We start from the raw sequence: 24,105 nt of genomic DNA on the forward strand, positions 1-24,105 counted from the left end.
AAACATAGATATATGGGCTCAATGCTATACTATTATTGCCAAGTCAGAATTTAGAATTTTTCTGTCAGAATCAAAGGTTTTTGTTTTGGTTTGGCTGCACTGGATCCTTGTTGCTGCATGCAGGCTTTCTCTAGTTGCAGGTGAGCGGGGGCTACTGCTCATTACAGTGCACAGGCTTATCATTGCATTGGCTTCTCTTGTGGCGAAGCACAGGCTCTAGGTGCTCAGGCTTCAGTAGTTCCAGCACACGGGCTCAGTAGTTGTGGCGTGCAGGCTCTAGGGAAGGCTCTGGGGAGGCTGTGGCTCGTGGGCTCTAGAGCACCAGCCCAGTAGTTGTGGGATGCTGGGTTAGTTGCTCCTCGGCATGTGGAATCTTCCTGGTCCAGGGATCTAACCCATGTCCCCTGTATTGGCAGGCAAATTCTTACCCACTGTACCACTATGGAAGTCCAAAGAAATTTTAGTATTTTATCTTTATCTTTATAGACCAGGCATGAGCAAACTTCTGTCTATAAAGAACCAGATAGTAAATATTTTAGGTTTTACAGGCCGTGCATTCTTTGTCATAACTACTCCACTCAACTCTTGTAATATGGAAGTAGACAATATGTACGCAAGTGGGTATGGCTGTGTTCCTATAGAACTCTATTTCCAAAAACAGGCAGTGAGTCAGACTTAGCCCCTACAGTAATTTGCCAGCCCCTTTCTGGACCGCTGTGTTGTAGGTTTCCAGAGGTTACTTGGGAGATTTCTCTCCACTTGTCTGCCAAGTCATTCTGTGACTAACGTCATCCGAAACTTATTTTCCCAGCTCTTCTATTCTATTCTTTTATTGTTATAATTTTCTTTGTTGGGAAGGAAGCAGCATAATTTCATCATATAAGAACAGTAGCAAACTAATACCAGACCACCTGACCTGCCTCTTGAGAAATCTGTATGCAGGTCAGGAAGCAACAGTTAGAACTGGACATGGAACAACAGACTGGTTCCAAATAGGAAAAGGAGTACGTCAAGGCTGTATATTGTCACCCTGCTTATTTAACTTATATGCAGAGTACATCATGAGAAACTCTGGATTGGAAGAAACAAAAGTTGGAATCAAGATTGCCAGGAGAAATATCAATAACCTCAGATATGCAGATGACACCACCCTTATGGCAGAAAGTGAAGAGAAACTAAAAAGCCTCTTGATGAAAGTGAAAGTGGAGAGTGCAAAAGTTGGCTTCAAGCTCAACATTCAGAAAACAAAGATCATGGCGTCTGGTCCCATCACTTCATGGGAAATAAATGGGGAAACAGTGGAAACAGTGTCAGACTTTATTTTGGGGGGCTCCAAAATCACTGCGGATGGTGACTGCAGCCATGAAATTAAAAGATGTTTACTCCTTGGAAGGAAAGTTATGACCAACCTAGATAGCATATTAAAAAGCAGAGACATTACTTTGCCAACAAAGGTCCGTCTAGTCAAGGCTATAGTTTTTCTAGTGGTCATGTATGGATGTGAGAGTTGGACTGTGAAGAAGGCTGAATACCAAAGAATTGATGCTTTTGAACTGTGGTGTTGGAGAAGACTCTTGAGAGTCCCTTGGACTGCAAGGGGATCCAACCAGTCCATTCTGAAGGAGATCAGCCCTGGGATTTCTTTGGAGGGAATGATGCTGAAGCTGAAACTCCAGTACTTTGGCCACCTCATGTGAAGAGCTGACTCACTGGAAAAGACTCTGATGCTGGGAGGGATTGGGGGCAGGAGGAGGAGGGGATGACAGAGGATGAGATGGCTGGATGGCATCACTGACTCTATGGACGTGAGTCTGAGTGAACTCTGGGAGTTTGTGATGGACAGGGAGGCCCGGCGTGCTGCGATTCATGGGGTCGCAAAGAGTCGGACACGACTGAGCGACTGAACTGAACTGAACTGAATACCAGTTATAAAGAGGTAAGAGAAACAAACTAACTTTTAATCAGCTGGTCTTAAGAGCAGCACAGGGCCCAGTACATGATAAAGCTGAAAAACAAGTTTGAGAAATGAATACTTTTTCAGACCATAAACATGGAGTAGCACAAAACAGAAATCTCTGAGAGGGGGAACATGCAAATTAACCTCCTGCGCACTGCCTAGAGGGAGTTCCTTCCCAGGCTGAAGCCAAGGGTGAAGACCCAAACAGAGCCTCACAATCTCCTAGAGCTGAAGAAACAAAACCTGGGGTCCCAGAGAGGCAAGAATTTGCAGAGCAGAGCACAGAGAGGTGAGAGCAACCCTGAGAAAGCCTTCCAAAGATGCCAGTTCTTCAACTGAGTACTGATTAACACATTTGTATGAGCAGACTACTCAACACTGAAGAAAGAACTAGCATGAATGACAAAAAAAAAAAAAATAATTCTTTGGGCTAGAAAATACTGGACAGACTTCGTGTGTCCACCAGTCATAGCGGAGAACCTGTACTGCAAAGGGCATCAGGCAGAATGCTCAGAAGGGCATTGGCACATCAAAGAAAACAATTTACTCTGGGCTGATGGCTGATCTGATCACATGTAACAGAACTGAACAGCAAGCCTTCTGGAAAGGATCAAACTATATGCAAGCACCCAGCAAGGGTTGGGAAAGTCAGCAAAAATTTACCAGGCACAAAACAGGAATTGTTGACCCATAATGATGAGGAAAATCAATCTATTGAAACACATCCATAGCACAGCTGGCATAATTATTAAATAGGTCATTAAAAGTTATAAAAACTTTAATTTCAAAGTTATTAAAACTATAATTTGTATGTTCAGGAAGGTAAAGGAAAGATATTTAAAAGAAATTCAAATGAACTTATAAAGATATAAAATAAAATGTGAGAGAGAATAAACTATACTGCAAGAGATGAGTAGGACATTAGACACTATAGGAAAAAATTAGTAAAGTGGAAACTATAGTCATAGAAGTTACTCAAAATGAAACAGACATACACACAAGACCAGTAAAAAAAACATGAATGGAATATCATCACATTGTCAGGCAACTTTAAGCAGATCAGTTTACATTCAGTTCCAGCCCCTGAAGGACTGTGTTTGAAGAAATAAAGCCTGGTCTTTTCCCAAATATGAAGAAAATTATAAAGCCACATATCCAATATCAATAAACCCCAAAAATAAGAAATATGAAGAAAATTATGTCAAATATTCAAATTGCTTTTAAACCAGTAATAAGAATATCTTAAAAGTAACCAGAGAAAAAAACATTAGAATAAAAGACTTCTCATTCAAAACAGTACAAGCCAGAAGACAATGGAGCAATAGCTTTTAGGTATTGGGGGAAAAAATAAATAGACTTAGAGTTCTTTGGGGTTTTTTTTTAAGATTTTTTTTTTGATGTGGACCATTTTTAAAGTCATCATTGAATTTATTACAATATTATTTCTCTTTTATGTTTTGGTTTTTTGGTCAAGAGCCATGTAGGCTCTTAGCTCCCTGACCAGGATTTGACCCAGCACCCCTTACATTGAAAGGCAAACTCTTAACCACTGGACTGCCAGGGAAGTCCTTACTTAGAGTTGTATACTCAGTGAAAATGTCTTTCAGAAACACAGGCAAAATAAAGACTTTTTCAGACATAGAAAAGCTGAAGGAATTAATCACTAGCAGAAATGCACTACAAAAAATGCTAACATATAAGGAAAATTATATTAGATGGAATTATGGAGCTACACAAAGGAATGAAACCACAGGAAATGGCATACAAATGGATAAGTACTCTTTTATTTTAAAATCTCTTTTAAAAATTATTGTTTAATACAGTCATCTGTTTAACAGTTGTGTTAATATAATAATACCATATTTTGGGCTTTCTATCTTAAGTGAAAGTAAAGTGTATGACAACAGAAGCAGAAAGGAGAAAGTGTAAATATACTGTTGTAATGTACTTATAAGTAAAGAGGAATATCAATTGAAGGTAAACTGTAATAAGTTAAAGACACATATTATATGCCCTGTGGCTTAGAGGGTAAAGTATCTGCCTGCAATGCAGGAGACCCGGGTTCGATCCCTGGGTCAGGAAGATCCCCTGGAGAAGGGAATGGCAACCCACTCCAGTACTCTTGCCTGGAAAATCCCATGGATGGAGGAGCCTCGTAGGCTACAGTCCATGGGGTCACAAAGAGTTGGACACGACTGAGCAACCACACATCTTTTTTAGCCACTAAACAAAAAGTTATAGCTAATAAGCCAATAAAGATGATAAAGTGGAATAATAAAAATAATCCAGAACATTACATGTACTATGTGTTGTGCTCAGTCACTCAGTCGTGTCCGACTCTTTGCAGCCCTATGGACTGTAGCCCACCAGGCTCCTCTATCCTTGGGATATTCCAGTTAAGAATACTAGAGTGAATTGCCATTCCCTTCTCCAGAAGATCTTCCCAACCCAGAGATCGAACCAGTGTCTCCTGCATTGGCAGGTGGATTATTTACCACTGAGCCACCTGTAAATCATATTGAATGTGGATTCGTTAACTGCTACAATTAAAAGGAAGAGGCTATCCAAGTAGAATTTTTAAAAATTAAGACCCAACTCTATGCTGCCTATAAGAAACTCATGCTAAATAAAAATACAAATAGGTTAAAATTACAAGGATGGAAAATATACCTTAGTAACACTAATCAAAAAAAAGTAGATGGAATATTTTAGCAATAAAGTATTTTGCCACCAGGGCTTCCCTGCTGGCTCAGTGGTAAAGAATTCACCTGCCAATGCAGGAAACACAGGTTTGATCCCTGGGTCAGTAAGATCCCCTGGAGAAGAAAATGGTAACCCACTCCAGTATTCTTTCCTGGGAAATCCCATGGACAGAGAAGCATGTCTCTGTCTCCCTGGAGACAGTCCATGAGATCTCAAAGAGTCAGACATGATTTAGCAACTAAACAATAGCAATATTTTTTTTTGACATAATGCTGTTTCACACTTAATAGACTAGAGTGTACTATGAATATAACTTTTATGCACTTGAAAACAAACAAAAGAAATGTGTGACTCCCCTTATTGGCGGTCTAATCAAATCCACAACATCTCTGTATTATGCTTGTATGCTCATTAATCAGAATTGCACGTTCCTTTATTTATGATCCTACTTTCAGTTTTTGTTTTCGTTGTGCTCGGGTGATGCTTCTGTCTCCTTGAAATCTGTATCATTTATAATGGTGCTTCACTCTATAGAACTTAGATTTTGAATGAATCTTTGAAGTCATCTGCTTTTCCATTCATGGGAAATTCTTTTTTTTTTTTAATTTTAAATTTTATTTTATTTTTAAACTTTACAAAATTGTATCAGTTTTGCCAAATATCAAAATGAATCTGCCACAGGTATACATGTGTTCTTTATCATCCATGTTCAAACTGCTCTGCCAGAAAAGTCTTCCTTAGATTGAGCTACAATTTGTTGTTGGTCACATCATGGCTCATAAGAGGTTTAAAGATAAAAGCCACATTTACACAGTTATCTTTCCTCTGAGTTCTTAATCTTTTTTATCAATGCTTTTAAAGATGTGTTTAAGTTTCTAAAAATAGTACATAGTTCTTCAAAAACTCAAAATGATATGTAGGCATAAAAGACAAGTTGCTTAACCATAATTCATAGTTTATTACAAGGGTAGGCATACTTTTTCTTCAGGGTCCAGAGAGTACATATTTTCAGCTTTGCAAGACAACAATCTCTGTTGAAACTACTCAACTTTGTTATTGTACCCCAAAATAGCAATGGACAAGAAGTAAATGGATGGCCGCAACTATGTTCTGATGGCACTTTGAAAAACAGGATTTGGCCTGTGGGCCATAGTTTCCCAACTGCTAGTTTAAGAGTGTCTTTCGAGATGCCTCCTAAACATGTATGAGCATATATATTTAAATGTAAATGAATTATTCTATATATGTTTCAGTACAACCTGTTTTCTTTCCATTCAGTAATAAATCATAGTCATATGGACATATATAGCAGTGTTTGTAAATGCTTATAGTCTGTGCACTCTATTTTCATTCCATAAGTTATGTAACAATTTGGTGATGGATATTTAATTTTTTTTTCATTTTTCTTTTATTATAAACACTCCTGTGAGAATTCCTTGGCAACCCAGTGGTTGATACGCCACCCTTTCACTGCCAGTGGCCCATGTTCAGTCCCTCATTGGTTAACATATTTTTGCATTATTTTACTTTCAGCCTTTCATATTTTCAATATACTTTCTATTAGCATATCATTTTTAGTGTGACATGACAATTTTTATCTTTGATCTTTTAATTGAATATTTTGTCTATTTGTATTTGTTGTAACATTTGATATCTTTGGATTGAAATCTATTTTCCAGCTATCTGTTTTCTAGTTGTCCTGCATGTTCTGTGTTTTTAATTTTTTTTCATTCTTGCTTACTTGGTTTTTGCTGCTTTGTTTTTATTATTCCATTAGTCATTATATACTTTTTCCTTTTATGTTCTGAGATTACCACATACATCCTTGACTTATCAAGTCTAATATAAATTAGTACCTTTACCTATTTCCAGACAACTTTAACTTTACTTACCTCATTCTAACACATCTACTACTTTTGTTACATATTTTAGTTCTTTATTCAAAAGACGATGATGATGATCTTATGCTCACAGTTCATTTAGATCAGGCTCTCTAAATCTTAGCACTATTAACATTTGTTTTAGATAATCCTTTTTTGTAGTGGAGGAGGGAGCTGGCCCTTGTAGAGTTGGTAGTATCCCTGGTTCTACCCAGATACCACTACCACCTTCCTCTCAGTTACAGCAACCAAAAATATCTTCAAATATTACCATATGTGTCTTGGGAGATGGAAAGAATCAGTCTGCCTCCAGTTAAGAACCACTAGTTTAGATCTATGTAAATATTTATCCTTTTTCTTTCTCATTTCTTCCTGCATCTCCAGTCTTCTATCAGGATTATTTTCTTCCTAATTGAAGAATACCTTTTAGTAATTCCTTTAGTGCAGGACAACTGGTGACCAGTTCCTTTGTATGTTTGTTTATATGAAAATATTCATATCTTATGTTCATTCTGAAAGAATGTATTCACTATATATGGAATTCTAGGTTAGCAAGTGTTTTAGCATTTTGAAGATTTCACTCCAATGTCTTCTTTTTTCCATATTTTGTATTGAGTAGTCATCTGTCAATCTAATTATTTTTCCTTTAAAGGTAACTTTTTTGGGGCTGCTTTTAAGATATTCTCTATTGGGATTCATAGCACTTCTTGAATCTGTGATCTTATATTCATCAAATTTGGAAACTTCTTAGCCCTTACCTCTTCAAATAATTCTCTTCTGCTTCTCTCTCCTTTTTATTTTAGAACTACAATGACATGTATGATGTGTTAGTCACTCAGTTGTGTCCACCTCTTTGTGACCCCATGGACTGTATGTAGCCCACCAGGCTCCTCAGTCCATGGAATTCTCCAGGCAAGAATACTGGAGTGGGTTGCCATTTCCTTCTCCAACATGTATGATGAAGTGAAGTGAAGTCACTCAGTCATGTCCAACTCTTTGCGACCCCATGGACTGTAGCCCACCAGGCTCCTCCATCCATGGAATTTTCCAGGCAAGAGTACTGGAGTAGGTTGCCATTTCCTTCTCCAGGGGATCTTCCTGACCCAGGGATCGAACCTGGGTCTCCTGCATTGCAGGCAGATGCTTTACCATCTGAGCCACCAGGGAAGCCCACGTGTATGACAGTCTTCTCATTGTCTTTAATGTCACTTTCTCTCATATTTTTCATCCTTCTGTCACCCTGTGATTGATCCTGGTTATTCCACTAACCTCTTTCCTTCTGTTCAGCTGTGGTTTATCCACTATTGACTTGAATCCATCCATTGACTTCCTTGTTTCTGTTTTTCTGGTTTCTTAGCTTTTCGGGTTTTTAATGGGTTTTTATTCTTTCTGATTCTCTACTGAAATTTTTAATCTTTCATGTTTTCCACATGGTAATCACATTTATTTAAGTCTGAGTCTGACAACTCCATTTTGGGACCATGTATATGTCTATTTCTATTGTCTGTTATTTCTTTTTCGGTTTTTAGCCATTTTCTTCTGTTTCTTCTTATGCCTGATGGTATTTGACTGCCAGCCATTACATATGAAAAATTATGAAAATACTTTGAAGCCTATAATGATGTATTATTTATCCTAAAAGAATTTACATTCAAACATGAAATTAAGTGTACTATCAATCATAAATTACATGATTTGAAGCTGAGTTTCACTATATCTAGTTAATAATTATATTTTAGGTCCCAAACCAAAGCCTGGTGATTTCATCAGCATCACTTTTTCCTACCACCCCTGCTATTTCCTGCTCCTTTCCTTGAGTTTTGTTTCTGTCATGACTTGAGCGGCTGCTTTAAAGCTATACTAACCTTCTCAGTCACCTCTTTCGGTTCCACAGATGCCTCCAGAAGAAAAGATCTTTGGGTTTTAGTTTTGTCCTAAATATTGGCCCTGTTATTTTTCCTACTTTAAAAAAAAAAAATTCTCAGCAGTCTAAATTGCCTAGACTGCAGTTATGAGAAGCAGAAGTCACCTCAGATTAGTTTTATTTCACTGAAAATATATCCTCTTTCTTTGAGCGAATGTTTTGGGTTGTAAATTTTAATTCTTTTATGTCAGAAAATATCATTTTGTTTAGTTGGAAGTAGAATTATGATTTTAAAATCATTTTCCTTCAATACTTTATATGTATTGTTCCATTTGTTTTTTTATATCTGCTTTTATTGATGAAGAGTTTAACTTGAATCTGATTCTCATCTCTTTGTAATAAATCCTTTTTCCTCTCTCTGGAGAGGTTCTTTTCACATCTTAAACTTATTTTTAATATTCAGAAGTTTTAATATAATGTACAGGGTTTTTTGTTTGTTTTTTCCTTCTTTATGTATCCTTTTTGGGATCTTTTACTCCCGAGTAAAAGATATATTTCTTTTCCACATACGTTCTTTAAACTCAGTTCTTTCCTATACCTATTCAAGGCTGTGTTTTTCCTCTTTAAATTCATTCACATCTTCTCTTTGTATTTGAAGGATTCCTCACGGTTTCTGTCTCACCACAAGTTTCCCTTCTTATTTCCTACATAGCTACATATCCATGTGTGTATTTATTTGTAATATATCTTCTCTTATTTCTAGGTATTTGGTGAGAGGAAAGGAGTGATATCTGCTTAGCTTGCCCTCTTGAATCTCGGTAGTTCTTTTTATAACTTTAGCCACTTGAATTATCCTCCTCTAGTCAGGTTGTACTTGGGTCACATGCTGACTTGTCACCACTTTACATTAGCTCAACAAATGGCAGCCTCTAAGGTATTTTCATGTCATCTAACCTCAGCATGCAATCTTTTTTTCAGTATATATGTACATTAATTACTGCATTTCAAACCCTTTACTGTAGGTCATTGAGATGAAACTATATTAGAACAATGTTTTGTAATCTACATTAGGTTTTTAAAAAACTAACTTGCAAAATGTGAGGGAGGAGCAAATTCCCTAGTTGACTGGCAACTGAAATTGTAAAAGTCAATTCAGAGAACAAGCTAATATGTTGGGAAGAAATGATAACAGCAGCAGGGGAAAGCAATATGAAAAGTTGGCCCATGAGACAGGGTAGAAGTAGAATTTGCTAAGTGGCAGGGGAGGTGAACTGTGGTAGTGTAAATTCTGTGTTATACATCTGTACATGGAGATTTTCTTGCTTTGACAGTTGACAGTTGGATATGTAACTCTCCATTCTGTGTTAGGTGAGAGTTATGAGGAGTCAGGCCCTGGACCTAAGGGCTCTGGAGGTAAACTTAATGAGTGTCTCAGGCATCATGTTGTCCCTGAGCCTGTTAACTTAACAAGAGTACTGCCCAAGCTCACCCTTCTCCCATTATCCCTACCTCTCTCTCTCTGCCTCCCCCACCCCAAATTGGCTCATTTTTTGCTTATACAGAAGCCTAAATAGGTATATACAGAAATAAATTTACAGAGCTATCTTAATTTTAACAAAATCAGACTCTATAAATAGTCTCATTGAAATGTTTAAATAAGTTTTATGAAATGGCCTCTCAATAATAATTTTATCATTGATGCCTATGCCTTTGTTATTTTCAGTGATTTATAAAATTTCACATTGCATTTAATATTTACTTTATAATTGAGTGAATATGTTTCTGGAGGTAAACGTTTATGATACAGTCGGTCTAACCACTGTAGGCATTATTTTGATCAAGTAAAATTGTCTTTCTTTTTAGTATTTTTTGTGTTTATCCCAACATTAAATATCATCTGTAAATCTTGATTAACTTATTTTTTTATTAAAAGTTTTTTATCAGCTGTCTTAAGTAAGCTTTAAAAGGGTTTAAATTCAATTTTAATCTTCTACACAAAGCCACAAGATACCTATTATCCCTTTTAACTTCGCTTAGTAGGCTTAAAATGAAAAACATTTTTAATTAATCCTTTATGCTCCTTAGGACTGTAAAATAGAAAAGAATGAAATTTTCAAACCAACTTATACTTCTATTGAACAAGTAACTCTATTTAAACATATAAAAATATATTTAATCCTAATTCATAAAGTTTTAAATACTTCAGAAGTAGTCATCCTGAAAAAAAAAAAACCAAGTAAACAAAATAATGTACACTTTAAACTTTAAAAACCTATTAGTAAGAGCTAATTTCCTCAAGTGCTAAACATATTTGCAACACAAAACACCCAAATATTAAAACCATTCCACACGCTTTAGTAGAAACTTAAAATTTAAAACATTTTACCTGGAAATCTAAACTAAGTAGGCTTTGCTTGGTGTCATTTAAGTCTCCGGATGAAAATGAAACAAAACCAGAGCTTTCTTTAAGACAAAGAAGGGAGTGTTGAAAAATGTTAACTGACTTCTTTGTAAAATCTAAAATAACTGCCTCCCTTGGGGTTACATGCCTTTCGGTTCTTTGTGCAGAAAATCAGCCAAGAGAGTAACTAGGGAAAATGGTTACCAAGGCAAATATTTGTTCTAAATCACGGGAAAATGGAAAGCAGCAGGGGGTGGGGGCGGGAAGCTTTAGTCTGTAGGCTGAGAAAGTGGAGTTAGAAACAACAAAAGTGGAGCTTAAGAAATGTGTGATTTTCACAGACTAATTGCATTAAAAATGTTAACATTCGTACTAGCCTGCGTGTCACTTGAGCTTTATCAGACTGCAGAGATGCTATTGTTCCCAAGTTAGAGGACTATACATTCCTGGGATGCCTTAATTGGGTTAATGTTATTTAAATCTCTAATCAGCTCCCTGCCAGCCATACCAGTCTCCCACACAATATTGTTAACAAAACAGGGCTTCCCTGGTGGCTCAGTGGTAAAGAATTTGCCTGCAGGCGGACACGGGTTTGATCCCTGATCCAGGAAGACCCCACATGCCGCCACACATAGTAACAAAGACCAAGAACAGCCAAAAATAAATAAATTTTTAAAAAGCTGTTATATATTAGTGTCACTGAAATTATATAACTTCCAACCTTAAGCAATAATAAAATAGGCAAGAGAGCCGTGAGGCTTCTGATTAGGGCAAATTGGTTATCTAGTTCAGCCTCAGTTTCTTCATCTGCGAATGAGCAGGTCACAGTCAGATCAAGGTTCCTGGCCCACAGTGCTCCTTATGGGGGACCTTGGATGAATTACTGCTGTTTGTAACTGTTTATTCTTTATACAGCTGGGATGGTAATACCTACCCTTCAAATTTTTGTGCAAATAAAATGAATAGCAATACAAAATACCTGTCATAAGCTAGGTAATTTTAATATCTGTTTTTTTTAATTCTTAATTTATCTCAGGGGTCTAAATTGCTTGACAGAGAAGAACTACATTTTTGTCTTTCCAAAATCTTAATGTGACTTGGATAGATCAAATCAAGATGATAGATTGAGCACATGGGCCACCCAAATTCCTAAAACTAAAAACTACATTTTCTTTTAAAAATGTAGTACTGCATCACAAAATTATTAGTACTATTAGAAGACAGAATTTTTGATAAATTCCTTAAAGACTGAAGGCATATAGGCTCTGACAGATGACACTATAGCCCAAACAGGTGTAAGACAGGATAATTTTGTGAGTGTTCCAAGTTTAAAAATTATAGATCTTAGGAATGGTGAGATTCATTGGGAAACTGCACTCAGCAGAAGCAAGGTATATGACCCCAATCCTCCTGATGTCTCCATCATTTGTTCCAAGTATTATGCATTTACCTCCAAATTGACCCATGTTCTCATCTACTTGGTTTTGCGTGTCTAATAGAAAAGGGATCCAAACTAGCTCAACCGAGTACAAACACTAAGTTGGCTATCTCTACCCACACATTCTGAGCTTTTGGTCAGTGTCTCTAACATAAGTAGATAGCCCAGGATTACCAAATATTTGAGAAGATACTAACGTTAGAGATAGGAGTTCCCCTCATCTCTTCCCCCAGAATACCTACACACAATCTGAAAAGAGCTTTGGAGATTAAATCAAGAATGAGATGCCACTAGACACCTATTGCTGCTGCTGCTCCTGCTGCTAAGTCGCTTCAGTCGTGTCCAACTCTGTGCGACCCCATAGACGGCAGCCTACCAGGCTCCCCTGTCCCTGGGATTCTCCAGGCAAGAACACTGGAGTGGGTTGCCATTTCCTTCTCCAATACATGAAAGGGAAAAGGGAAAGTGACATGACTCATAGCGACCCCATGGACTGCAGCCTACTAGACTCCTCCGTCCATGGGATTTTCCAGGCAAGAGTACTGGAGTGGGGTGCCATTGCCTTCTCCGAGACACCTATTAGAATTGCAAAAACCAAAACAGTGAGGATACCAAATGCAAGTGAGAATGTGGGGCAGTAGGAATTCTCGTTCACTGCTGGTGGGAATACTAAATGATAGACTCTTTTGAAGGTAGTTTGGAGGTTTTCTAGAAAAATTCTGTAGTCAAGCTCCTTGATATTTACCCAAACAAGTTGAACCTACAAAAACCTGCACACAGATGTTGACAGCAGCTTTATTCATAATTGCCAAAACTTGGAAGCAACCTTCAATAGGTGAATGGATAAACTGTGGTACATCCTACAATGGAATATTATTTAGTGCTAAAAAGAAATAGGCTATTAGGCCTTGAAAAGACATGGAGGAACTTTAAATGCATATTGATTAGTGATTCCAGCTATGTGACATTCTGGAAAAGATAAATCTGTCAGGACAATGAAAAGGTCAGTGGTTGCCAGGGGTTGTTGCGGGGGCAGGTGGAGGGGTGGGTCAGAGAGAAATGAATAGGTGAAATCACAGAGGACTTTTAAGGCAGTGGAAATACTGTATATGATATCATAATGATGAATACATGTCTTTGTACAATTATCTAAACTCAGAATGTGCACACCAAGAGTGAACCCTGCTGCTGCTGCTGCTAAGTCGCTTCAGTCGTGTCCGACTCTGTGCGACCCCATAGACGGCAGCCCGCTAGGCTGCCCCGCCCCTGGGATTCTCCAGGCAAGAACACTGGAGTGGGTTGCCATTTCCTTCTCCAATGCATTTGTAACTTATAAACCTGAGTGATTATATTGTATATAGGTTCATCAGATGTAACAAATACACCACTCTACTGGGGGAGGCTGTGTGATGAGAGTACTAGGGATATATGGAAAACTTCTGTACCTTCCTCTGTTTTTCTGTGCATCTGAAACTGCTCTTAAAAAAAAAAAAAAGTCTTTAGGCCTTCCCTAGGATCTTCCCTATAGCTCAGATGGTAAAGAATCTGCCTCTAATGCAAGGGACCCAGGTTCAATCCCTGGGTCAGGAAGATCCCCTGAAGAAGGAAATGGCAACCCACTCCAGTATTCTTGCCTGGAGAATTCCATGGACACAGGAGCCTGCCACACTACAGTCCATAGGGTCGCAAAGAGTCCAACATGGCTGAGCAACTCACACACACACACACACCCAGGCCTTCCCTGGTGGTCCAGTGATTAAAAATCTCCCTGTCAATGCAGGAGACATGGGTTCAATCCCTGGCTTGGGAAGATTCCACATGCCGTGGAACAAATAAATCCTTGTGACACAGCTACTGCAGCCTATGAGCCACAACTACTGAAGCCCACACACCGAGAACCCGTGTTCTGCAAGGAAGAGTGGCCCCTGCTTGCTGCAACTAGAGAGAGTCCATGCATCAAAAATAATAAAATAAAAAAAATTTTTAATAGTCTTTAAAAGAGAATGTGGCTTGATTTGAAATATATACATTGTTTTCGGAGAAAACAATGTGAATAACATGCAGTATTGGACACATTGCTTAGAGCAAACAGAAACTCATTCTTTTGAGAACAACTTAGCAATAGCTATGTTCTGTCCCAGCCTTCCACTTCTAGGAATCCATTATAGAAACATGTCTTTCTCTGCACAAGTGTACCTCCAGGAAAGTACTTTAAAGCATTGTACCCAAGTGTAGAGGGTAATTAATCAGTTGTATACTGACAGGGAACAGTAGGCTGTTATAAAGTTATATCGAGAGACTGAAGTAACTATTATACAGACATCATAGTTGTCCACAGTATTACCAAGAAGAAAGAAACTTTAAAACAGCGCATGTGCTATTATGTTACCTTCTTTTAACATATACAATTTAGTATCTTCCTAGAGAAAAAAATGGAAGAAATAAATAACAAACTGTTAGTTATCTTTGGGTGATGGAATTATGAGAGGATTTTTAGTATGTAATTCTGTATTCTTATAATGTTTTGAGCTTTTCATAACCAGGTCAGATAAAAGGAATCTTAAAAAAAAAATTAAACAATTAGAAAAAGAAATAATTTAAATAGCCACATAGAGGAGTAGCCAAGACTGGCAAAATTGCAGAGAACCAGATTATACAGTTTCTGAGGTCCCTGCTCTAAAATCTTGTGAGTTAATGGACTGTTACATGAGTCCTTCTGCAGAAACTGTTTTAACCACAGTAGTATCAACACATGGAAAATGCTGGTATTAGTGTTCTCCTCCCTTTTATTATTGCAGCCATAACTATGTTCTAAAGCTTGGCTCTGACGGCTGCTCTGCAGTTTGGTGTTGGTCACCAAACAGGATGTCAACAGGTCCTTCAGCACTCGGGCTATAAGCACAGCCAGTGCAGGTACCAACTCCTTTTCGGTATTTTTACCTCTGTGGTAGAAAGTGCCAATGAGTTAGTTTTTCTTTTAAGGTTGTAGTTGCTTATGACAACTTTGTAGATAACACTCAGATAAAGCTAAATTTTGAAAATTTTAAGTAAGGGTCCTCTTAGAAATGGGAGTCTTATCTTACCTCAAGCCTATTCTATATCCCTTCCTAGTGTCATAGTCAAATGCCTTTTCAGCTAACTCATACTGAAGTTGCTTCATCTTCCCACAAAGAATACTACACACATCTTTTGGCCACATCACATGTGGGAACACGTGCCCCGGGCATTCGAAGTCCAGAATCTCAACCAGTGGACCACCAGGGAAGTCCCTACTACAGGCCTATATTAATCAACACATTCTTCTGAACAGTTCTTTAAGATCAGCATAACCATACTATAACCTGACAAGGAAATTATAAAAAAGGGTAATTATAAATCAGTCTCACTAATGAACATAGATTTTAAAAAACTAAAATATTAGCAAACCAAATCTACTAGTATATAAATAGGATAATATATCATGACTCTACTAGGCTTATTCAACAAGTACCTGGTTGATTTAAGGATAAAATCCAAACATTATATGATCATCTCAAGGTCTAAAGAAGGAAGAAGGAGGAAAAAAGCTTTTACGTACTAGAAATAGAAGAGAACTCATTAGTGTGTCAGAGTATCTACAGAAAATAACTTGCTTCCACTCCCAGCTATATACCCAAGAGAAGTGGAAACATAAATCCACATGAAAACTGTACACCAATTTTGAAGCTACACTCTTCATAACAGCCAAAATGTGGGAACAACTCAAATATCTAGCTGATGAATGGAGAAAGTAAGTATAGTCTGTTTCTACAGTGGAGTATTATTCAGCAATGAAAAGGAATGGTATGATACATGCTACAACATGGATGAACCTCAAACACATTATGTTCAGTGCAAGAAGCCAGTCACAAGAGGCCACATATTGTATGCCTCTTTTGTATGAAGTGTCCACAGTAGGCAGATCCACTAGGCAGAAAGTAGATGAGTGGTTGCTGGGGTGAGGAGACTTAGAGTGGGGTGACAGAATGGGGGGTGACTGCTACTGAGTACAGTGTCTCTTCATAAAGTGGCCCAAATGTTCCAAAAATAGGCATTAGTGATATCTCCCAAATATGAAAATACTGCTGCTGCTGCTACTGCTGCTAAGTCGCTTCAGTCGTGTCCGACTCTGTGTGACCCCAGAGACGGCAGCCCACCAGGCTCCCCCGTCCCTGGGATTCTGCAGGCAAGAACACTGGAGTGGGTTGCCATCCCCTTCTCCAATGCTTGAAAGTGAAAAGCGAAAGTGAAGTCGCTCAGTCATGTCCGACCCTCAGCGACCGCATGGACTGCAGCCCTCCAGGCTCCTCCCTCCATGGGATTTTCCAGGCAGGAGTACTGGAGTGGGGTGCCACTGCCTTCTCCGATGAAAATACTAAACCCCACTAAATTTGTACTCTAAAAGGGTGAATTTAATGATATGTAAATTATATCTCAGCAAAACTATTATTAAAAAATAATATTGTGATACTGCAATTTTTCCTTTTCTGGGAACGAGACAAGCAGGCTCACTGAAAATTCTGGCAAGTGCAGTAAAACAAGAAAAGGGGGGGGGGTGGAATTTAAGTAGAAAAGTAGAAAATTGGGTATAAGTAGAAAATCAGGAATTCTCTGGTGGTTCAGTGGTTGGGACTTTTGCTGCCAGGGGCCTAAGTTCAATCCTTGGTCAGGAAACTTGAGATCCAGCAGAACATGTAATGCAGTCCCCCAAAAAGTGTAAGAAAATTAAGGAAGGAAAAAACTTATTAGACAGGTGAAATGCTTTCTTTGCATAGGAAATCTAAAATGAGGGGGTGGTGAAATGAGTAAAGGGACTCAACTGTATGGTGAGAGATGGAAAATAAATTTTTTCTGGTGAGCATATTACAAGTGCTTAGGAAGCATCACTACAAACAGAGATAGTGGAGGTGATGAAATTCCAGCTGAGCTATTTCAAATCCTAAAAGATGATGCTGTGAAAGTGCTGCACTCAATATGCCAGCAAATTTGGAAAACTCAGCAGTGGCCACAGGACTGGAAAAGGTCAGTTTTCATTCCAATCCCAAAGAAAGGCAATGCCAAAGAATGTTCAAACTACCACATAATTGTACTCATCTCACACACTAGCAAGGGTATGCTCAAAATTCTCCAAGTTAGGCTTCAACAGTACATGAATCAAGAAATTCCAGATATTCAAGCTGGATTTAGAAAAGACAGAGGAACCAGAGATCAAATTGCCAACATCCATTGGATTGTAGAAAAAGCAAGAGAAAATGGCTCAGAAAAGATACTGCTGTGTTTTATGTCAAAGAGTGTTCTGCCTATGTTTTCCTCTAAGCGTTTTATCCAGTTTTCCCAGCACCATTTATTGAAGACACTGTCTTTTCTCCATTGTATGGTCTAGCCTCCTTTGTCATGTTGGTCACTTAGTTGTGTCCGACTCTTTATAATCCCATGGCTGTAGACCACCAGGCTCCTCTGTCTGTGGGATTCTCCAGGCAAGAATACTGGAGTGTGTTGTCATTGCCTTCTCGAGGTGATCTTCCCACCCCAGGGATTGAACCCAGGTCTCCCACATTGCAGGCAGATGCCTTACCATCTGACCCACCTGAGAAGGCCTTCTTTGTTGTAGATTTATTGAACATAGTTGCGTGAGTTTATTTCCTGGCTTTATATCCTGTTCCATTGATCTATATTCTGTTTTTGTGCCAGTACTGTACTATTTTGATGACTGTTGCTGTGTAGTATAAAGTCAGGGAATGTGATTCCTCCAGCTCCATTTTCCTTTCTTAAGATTGCTTTGCCTATTCAGGGTCTTTTCTGTCTCCTTACAAATTTTAAGGGTTTTTTTTTTTTCCTTGTTCTAGTTCTGTGGGAAATGCCTTTGTTGATTTGATAGGGATTGCATTGAATCTATAGATTGCCTTGGTCAGTGTAGTCATTTTGATAGTATTGATTCTTTCAGCTGAAAAACATGGTAGGTCTTTCCAGCTGTTTGTGTCATCTTCAATTTCTTTCATCAGCATCTTATGGTTTTCAGTGTACAGGTCTTTTGTCTCCTCTGGTATGTTTATTCCAAGACCGGGCAAACATCACTAAACACTTGGACTTGAATGTCACACTCTGGAGATAGTTGAGTCATTCAGGCTTAGGTCATGAACACAAAAGAATGGAGAGCTGGGATAGCCTAATATTCACAGCTCCCAGCTATCCATTCTTTTGTGTTCATGACCTAAGCCTGAATGACTCAACTATCTCCAGAGTGTGACTTTCAAGTCCAAGTGTTAAGTGATGGCACTGACTGTGTCTTAGTGGAATCATGGGGCCGTTAAATCAGCAGCATGGCATTTTGCATAACTGTAATTTGTTCTTCTTTGTTTACTAATATATTCGGTTCTGTCAGTCAGAATCTTCCTATATCCTGTCTGGATGTCCTCAAACTACCATCTATTCCATCTTCCTATTCTCTCCTTGATTTCTTGAAATAATATCTACAGAAAATACCTCCACGTGTTTGGCCTCCCATTTGTCCCTTAATCTACTGTGACTCAGCTGTGGCATTTATGGTCAGTGTAAAAGTGCCCTCTCAAACATTCAGAGGCCCACAGAAGCCGTCTATCAGCCTTCTTTTTTCTTGTCTTATTGATCGCCTTATTCTTGGAAGTCTGTCTGTCCTTCCTTCTATCCATCTTTCTTTCTCTTCATCTTTTACTGACTTCATCCCACCCACTTCCACATCATAAGTATTCATGTTCTCCATCCTCCATAGCCCTCTTCTATATCTGTCCTTGCTTGCCCTCATAATATTGTTCATCCAGTAAGCAAACGTAAAGGAGCACTAACCACATTGCTTTAACATACGCCAATGAGCTACAGATCTATTCTAAGCGCTTAACTGTTTCCTGAGCTTTATATTCAAATTGCCAACTTTCATTTGTTCAGATTGGTTTGCATCTCTCCCACGCATTGTATCAGCACATACAGAAGAACAAGATGTACCGTCTACTCCAAAACTTGTTACTCCTCCTGTATTCTTTATTGTGATAACTCATGGAAATTCAGAAATTCAAGATTTACCTAATTACTGGTTTTACTGCTCAGAGGGGTTTTAAATTTTGGTTCCGTCTCTCCCTTTTATAGCTATTTATTTAAGTTTAGGCTTGAAAGGAGATGTGAGTTTATATCATGTCTTCACAGCCAGGATATAGTTTTGCTTATCCAAACCAACTTATATTAACACTTGCAATATTCTGACAAGTGTTTCAAGAGGTTTTGGGTAAATTTTTTGGAGGAGAAATTTTGTGCAAAGAAAATCACATTTGGTATTTATGGTTTAATTTCCATTCTTAAAAACTATAGTGATTTTTTTTTTGCCACAAGAATGTACATTCAAGGGTAAAAATATAATGCATGTTATTTTAGCAGTTGGTTTTATAGAGTCTTAAAAATAACCTAAGAACAGACATTTTTTGTATGTCCTTTGGCAGAATCAGGTCCTCAGTTTTTCCTACATACCCTGTACATGATGGGGATAGAAGAGAAACAAAGAAACTGGCAGCATTAACTAGCTCCACTATGTGCCAAATATTCTCTGGCTAGGGACAGTGCTCAATAAATCAACCCAATAATATACCTTGTTATACTCCAGTTTTCAGAGGAAGAACACTGAAGTATTACAGTCTAAATGAGGAAACTAAAGCTTCACAGAGTTAAATAATTTGTCTGACTTGCTGAGAAATGGAAGAACTGAGCGTAACTTCAAGTTAGTCTGATTTCTTTCTTTTCACAACAGTCAGGCTACACACTTTTCAGCTCACCCCTACAGTGCTTCTTCTCCCAGCAGAAATGGAAGGATGGGTAGAATATATTCTGCAGCCCACATCAGCAGAAACTGACTCTCATCACCATTATGACTCCACATGTCCATAAACCATAGGAGTCAGATGCCTTCAAGATGAAAACCAGATTGCCTGAGTGTTTGGGGAGCAGACGTGATGAAAGTCACTGCAGAGGCATCAGGGCCAGAATTCATCTTGGCCTCTTGCCTGCCAGGAAGAACTGGATGAGTCCTACCCTCCCCTGGGACTAGGTTCTTATCTTTAAAAAAGACCACTGTTGACAACCCAGGTGTTTCTCTCTGGCATTCTGGATGTGTCATTCCCACTTAGGGATGAACCACCACAGCCACAGCCTCCAGAACTGCTCTTTCCCTGTAATTTTCCTCCTGCCAAACTCTGAAACCTACACTTAGCGTGAGGTTTGTGAGATGATTACACATATGGTAGTTTTAACGTTTGTTGGGAATGGGATTCTTTTCTACTGATACACTGTCTAAAGGCAATGGCTATAAATCAGAGCAACCACAATATTTACAAAGGTATTTTGTGGAAAAGAAGACTTTGGCAACTGGTTAAGCCATCACTCATGGGGGATAAAGTAAAGCTCACTTGCAGTTTAATAAATCAAAACATAGTGTGTTTGTCCATGGCCTCATTTTTTCCCCATTACTGGTGGGTGATATCATCTTTTTCATTTCCATTAGAATCTTTCAGCATCCGAGAGTAGGAAAAAATTAATGCTAACTTCATTTATTCCATTTTTAAACAAATTTAATTTTAATTCTAGCAGATTTGTAAGTGCAATTTTCAAACTCTTCCAGGGTTTATGGAATTTTTATGAATAGTATTCTGGAAATTACTGACTTTTTTCCGTATGTGCAAATATACTGTTTTTGAATTACGTTCTTTTCTCAATTTGCCCAGATGAAACTCTGATCTTAAAAAGAATAAAACTAAACTCCTCCCTCCAAATTACAGCAGAAGAGTAAATTTAGAAATTGATAAAACAATGTGTAACAAAGGCTAAAATTATCCATGATCATACCCTGTTGAGACAACTAATCCATAAATAATAGTATTTTTAAATACAATGCTCACCTTTACTCTGCATTTCTCTGCCAGAATGAAAAGTTTGAATGTTCCCACTCACATGCACATAGGTATTGAAAGCAAACAGGTGTTACTGTTTTAAAAACTCAAGACTCCACCTTCTGATAGCCTGATCTTTTCTTCAGTCCCTAACTTTAATATCATCTTTTCCAAGAAACTGTCTCTAGTTCCACAGTTCACCCCGGTAGCACATTGGCTTTACTACTTTGCCAGGGCTGATTAACTCTGTTTTATATTATAAATAGTGGTTTCCATATGTTTTCCCCAAATCTATATAAATTCTTTGAGGACTCACACACATGTGTGCTGCTAATTAAGTCATTTAAGTTTGTTTTTTTTTTTTACTGTGTGCATCTTCAGCTCATTGTTAAAATCTGTAAAAATAAGTAAGGTTGACAAAGGTCTTACTTACATTTGGTTATAGTCAATTCTTGTGACTGTGTGGATCACAATAAACTGTGGAAAATTCTAAAAGTGTTGGAAATACCAGACCACCTGACCTGCCTCTTGAGAAACCTATATGCAGGTCAAGAAGCAACGGTTAGAACTGGACATGGAACAACAGACTGGTTCCAAATAGGAAAAGGAGTACATCAAGGCTGTATATTGTCACCCTGCTTTATTTAACTTATATGCAGAGTACATCATGAGAAACGCTGGGCTGGAAGAAGCACAAGCTGGAATCAAGATTGCCGGGAGAAATATCAATAACCTCAGATATACAGATGACACCACCCTTATGGCAGAAAGTGAAGAAGAATAAAGAGCCTCTCGATGAAAGTGAAAGAGGAAAGTGAAAAAGTTGGCTTAAAGCTCAACATTCAGAAAACTAAGATCATGGCATCTGGTCCCATCACCACATGGGAAATAGATGGGGAAACAGTGTCAGACTTTATTTTTTTTGGCTCAAAAATCAGTGCAGATGGTGATTACAGCCATGAAATTAAAAGACGCTTACTCCTTACTTCCAACTTGCACATCCATACACGACTACTGAAAAAAAATCTATTGATTAAACAGACCTTTGTTGCCAAAGTAATGTCTCTGCTTTTTAATATGATGTCTAGGTTGATCATAGCCTTCCTCCCAAGGAGCAAGCCTCTTTTAATTTCATGGCTGCAGTCACCATCTGCAATAAATTTGAAGCCCAAAAGAATAAAGTCTGTCACTGTTTCCATTGTTTCCCCATCCATTTGCCATGAAGTGATTGGACTGGATGTCATGATCTTAGTTTTCTGAATGTTGAGTTTAAGTCGACTTTTTCACTCTCCTCTTTCACTTTCACCAGGAGGCTCTTTAGGCTTCTTCACTTTCTGCCATAAGGGTGGTGTCATCTGCATATCTGAGGTTATTGATATTTCTCCTGGCAATCTTGATTCCAGCTTGTACTTCATGCAGTCCAGCATTTTTCATGATGTACTCTGCATATAAGTTAAATCAACAGGATAACAGTATGCAGCCTTGATGTACTGTTTTCCCTATTTGGAACCAGTCTGTTGTTCCATGTCTGGTTCTAACTGTTGCTTCTTGACCCACATACAGGTTTCTCAGGAGACAGGTCAGGTGATCTGGTGTTCCTATCTCTTTCAGAATTTTCCACAGTTTGTTGTGATCCACACAGTCAAAGGCTTTGACATAGTCAATAAAGCCAGAGATAGATGTTTTTCTGGAACTCTCTTGCTTTTTGATGATCCAATAGATGTTGGCAATTTGATCTCTGGTTCCTCTGCCTTTCCTAATCCAGCTTAAGTATCTGGAAGTTCATGGTTCACATACCTTTGAAGCCTGGCTTGGAGAATTTTGAGCATTACTTTGCTAGTGTGTGAAATGAGTGCAATTGTGTGGTAATTTGAACATTCTTTGGCATTGCCTTTCTTTGGAATTGGAATGAAAACTGACCTTTTCCAGTCCTGTGGCCACTGCTGAGTTTTCCAAATTTGCTGGCATATTGAGTGCAACACTTTCACAGCATCATCTTTTAGGATTTGAAATAGCCCAATTGGAATTCTATCACCTCCATTAGCTTTGTTGGTAGTGATGTTTCCTAAGGCCCACTTTACTTCTGCATTCAAATGAGTATATCTTTCCTTATCTCCTGTGCCTTTTGCTTCTCTTCTTTTCTCAGCTATTTGCAGGACCTCCTCAGACAATTATTTTACCTTTTTGCATTTCTTTTCTTGGGGATGATATTGATCCCTGCCTCCTGTATAATGTCACAAACCTCCGTCCATAGTTCATCAGGTACTCTGTCTCTCAGATCTAGTCCCTTAAATCTATTTCTCACTTCCACTGTATAATCGTAAGGGATTTGATTTAGGTTATACCTGAATGGTCTGGTGGTTTTCCCTACTCTCTTCAGTTTAAGTCTGAATTTGGCAATAAGGAGTTCATGATCTGAGCCACAGTCAGCTCCCGGTCTTGTTTTTGCTTACTGTATAGAGCTTCTTCATCTTTGGCTGCAAAGAATATAATCAATCTGATTTTGGTTTTGACCATCTGGTGATGTCCATGTGTAGAGTCTTCTCTTGTGTTGTTAGAAGAGGGTGTTTGCTATGACCAGTGTGTTCTCTTGGTAAAACTCTGTTAGCCTTTGCCGTGCTTCATTTTGTACTCAAGGCCTAATTTGCTTGTTACTCCAGGTTATCTCTTGACTTCCTACTTTTGCATTCTAGTCTCCTGTAATGAAAAGGACATCTCTTTTAGGTGTTAGTCCTAGAAGGTCTTGTAGGTCTTCATAGAACCCTTCATTTTCAGCTTCTTTAGCATTACTGGTCAGGGAATAGGCTTGGATTACCGTGATATTGAATGGTTTGCCTTGGAAATGAACAGAGATCATTTTGTTGTTTTTGAGATTGCATCCAAGTACTGCATTTCAGAATCTTCTATGGCCTATGATGGCTACTCCATTTCTTCTAAG

The 24,105-nt window shown here is 38.3% G+C and overlaps 2 protein-coding genes and 1 non-coding gene across 5 annotated transcripts in view; 1 reads left to right on the forward strand and 2 right to left on the reverse strand.

Annotated features, from left to right (window-relative positions):
- Positions 1-10,985, reverse strand: part of ECM2 (extracellular matrix protein 2) — a 40,563-nt gene extending 29,578 nt beyond the window's left edge. For all 3 annotated transcript variants that reach the window (XM_061426205.1, XM_061426204.1, XM_061426203.1), the window contains exon 1: positions 10,791-10,985. The gene's annotated coding sequence lies outside the window, so the exon portion shown is untranslated. The remainder of the gene's footprint in view (positions 1-10,790) is intronic.
- Positions 1-24,105, forward strand: part of CENPP (centromere protein P) — a 232,061-nt gene that overhangs the window by 184,182 nt on the left and 23,774 nt on the right. The gene's annotated exons all lie outside the window — the stretch shown is intronic.
- Positions 7,635-7,707, reverse strand: TRNAC-GCA (transfer RNA cysteine (anticodon GCA)). Its single transcript has one exon. It is a non-coding gene; the product is annotated as a tRNA-Cys (tRNA).

This window comes from Bos javanicus, chromosome 8 (assembly GCF_032452875.1).
Source record: "Bos javanicus breed banteng chromosome 8, ARS-OSU_banteng_1.0, whole genome shotgun sequence".
In the NCBI taxonomy this organism is placed as follows: Eukaryota; Metazoa; Chordata; class Mammalia; order Artiodactyla; family Bovidae; genus Bos; species Bos javanicus.